We start from the raw sequence: 3235 nt of genomic DNA on the forward strand, positions 1-3235 counted from the left end.
TCCGATTTGGCTCCAAATTGCTCCATTTCATTTCTAATACCTCAATTCACCAAACATTATTCAAATAACACCAATTTTAGCACAAAACCTTCCTGTTTGGAAAAATTTGGCCATTACAGTGCACTAACACCGTGATTTTTCCTACTTAATTTTCTCACCATTATTCATCATTTTCAAAGCCATTTCTCTTGAAATAATAACAATCTATCACCCACACACATCAAGGAAGATTTGGCCAATGAAGATTCATGGGGAAAATGGATTCTTTTCTTATTGTTTTGCTTCTAAATATGCTAAACTAACTAAAAACACTAATATATCTTAAAATCAATTCAATTCAACATCTTTCTCTCTCTTTACCAATTTTGACCAGCCATGAATTCATCATGAAAATATGTAATTTAACCATGAAAATTAAGGGAAAATGCATGGGTAAGGTAAATCACTAGCAAAATCAAAAAAAATCTACATTTGCTTGATCAAATCCTTGAATTCCAACACTTTCTCTTTGATTTTTTCCACCTAGGGTTTGTTCTTCCTTGGTTTCTCTTCTCTTCTGGTTTGGCTGACAACTATAGGAGAAATGGGCTGATTTTTATGCCTTTTTATAAAGAAACAATAATATAATAAAAACATGACACATAGCATTTCCTTATTGGTTCAAATTTTAAATATTTGACTTTTAATTCTTTAATTCTCCGCCACACATTTCTCATATTTATCCATTTCTATGATGAATAAAATCCCTTGGTCTTGACAAGTGTCGGGGGTGAAAATTTACGGATTTGCCCCTCGGGTTGGCAAAATTACCATTTCACCCCTATACTCCAAATTATACCGAAAATTAAAATTTTTCACTTCTAAACCTCAAATCATACTCCAATAAGTCAAATGGGGTCAAAAAAAATCTTTTCTAAAATTTTCATTTTGTCTCCAGGTGGCAAATGACCATTTTGCCCCTAGATAGTGAAAATTCCGATTTGACTCCAAATTGATCCTCGAACTTTGAATTACCATTTTGAGTCATCCCTGAACTGTGAAACTCTTAATTTCACCTTAAAATTCCTATTTGAACTAGTTCAAGGCTTAATCGACTTACTAGTACCATTAGGGGTAATATTGTCTTTTAACGATTTCTTGAACTTCCTAAATATGCAAACATTCTATTGAGCATGTAAATGACGTCGTAATTATTTTATAGAACAGGGTTTGACAATTTAAAATTTAGTTATTCCACTTTTATAAGTTTTTACATCAATTCTTACAGTTTTACGTCAAGACTTTTCTATATCAATTTTGAACTATAACTATTTTTATCCTTATTATTATTTATTTTAAAATTAAAATTTGTATATTGTTAAATACTTTTAATTCGAGAACATAAATTTAAATGTTTGTTTTTCATTAAAATTAGTTTTTTTTATTTAATTGACTTGTTACGTTAACTCTCACACATTTACATTAAGAATTAAAATTTAGTTATTCCACTTTTATAAGTTTTTACGTCAATTCTTACATTTTTACGTCAAGGGTTTGCTATGTTAATTTTCAACTATAATTATTTAAATAAAAATTATAAAAATTTCACAAGGTACACATTTAAGTTTTTATGTTAATTTTTATAAAAATTATAAAAAATTTAAATAAAAATAATTATAGTTGAAAATTAACATAAAAATGCCTTGACATAAAACTGTAAAAATTGATGTAAAAACTTCTAAAAGTGGAATAGCTAAATTTTAAATCTTAATGTAAATATGTAAGAGTTAACGTAACAAGTCATTTAAGTAAAAAAATCTAATTTTAATGAAAACAAACATTTAAATTTATATTTTCGGATTAAAAGTATTTAACAATATACAAATTTTAATTTTAAAATAAAAAATAATAAAGATAAAAATAATTATAATTGAAAATTGACATAAAATAACCTTGAAGTAAAACTTGACATAAAAACTTATAAAGGTGGAATAACTAAGTTTTATTCTTAACGTAAATGTGTGAGAGTTAATGTAATAAGTCAATTAAGTAAAAAATAATAATTTTAATGAAAAAAAAATTTTTGAATTTATATTTTTCGGCTAAAAGTGTTTAACGTTGTATAAATTTTTATTTTTAAATGAAGAATAATAAAGATAAAGATAATTATAGCTCAAAACTGACATACAAAAGCTTTGACGTAAAACTGTAAGAATTGATGTATTATACAGGTCGAATAAACAAATTTTAAATGTTAACGTAAATATCTGAGAGTTAACGTAACACGTCAATTAAGTAAAAAAAATCTCATTTTAATAAAAAATAAGTATTTAAATTTATATTCTCGGGTTAAAAGTGTTTAACGATATACAAATTTTAATTTTTAAGTAAAGAATAATGAGGGAAAAAATAATTATAGTTCAAAATTTACATAGAAAAATCTTGACGTAAAACTATAAGAATTGACGTAAAAACTTATAAAGGTGGAATAACTAAATTTTAAATCTTAGCGTAAATGTGTGAGAATTAACATAATAAGCCAATTAAGTAAAAAAATCTAATTTTAGTGGAAAAAAAACATTTAAATTTATATTCTCAGACTAAAAGTATTTAACGATATACAAATTTTAATTTTAAAATAAAAAATAATAAGGATAAAAATAATTATAGTTCAAATTGACATAGAAAAATTTTAACGTAAAACTATAAGAATTGAGGTAAAAACTTATAAAGGTGGAATACCTAAATTTTAAATCTTAACATAGATGTGTAAGAGTTAACGTAATAAGTTAATTAAGTAAAAAAATCTAATTTTAATGAGAAATAAATATTTAAATTTATATTTTTCAATTAAAAGTGTTTAACGATATACAAATTTTTATTTTTAAATAAAGAATAATAAAGATAAAAATAATTATAAATCAAAACTAGTATAGACAAACCTTATCGTAAAATTATAAGAATTGACGTAAAACCTTGTAAAAATAGAATAATTAAATTTTAAATCTTAACATAAATGTGTGAGAGTTAACCTAACAAGTCAATTAGGTAAAAAAACTTAATCTTAGTGAAAAACAAACATTTAAATTTATATTCTTGAACTAAAAGTGTTTAGCGATATAAAAATTTTAATTTTCCAATACAGAATAATAATGATGAAATTAATTATAGTTCAAAATTGATATAGAGAAGCCTTTAAGTAAAACTGTAAGTATTAACATAACAACTTATAAAAGTGAAATAATTAAATTTTAAA

The sequence above is a fragment of the Theobroma cacao genome, chromosome 3, assembly GCF_000208745.1.
Source record: "Theobroma cacao cultivar B97-61/B2 chromosome 3, Criollo_cocoa_genome_V2, whole genome shotgun sequence".
NCBI classification, from domain to species: Eukaryota; Viridiplantae; Streptophyta; class Magnoliopsida; order Malvales; family Malvaceae; genus Theobroma; species Theobroma cacao.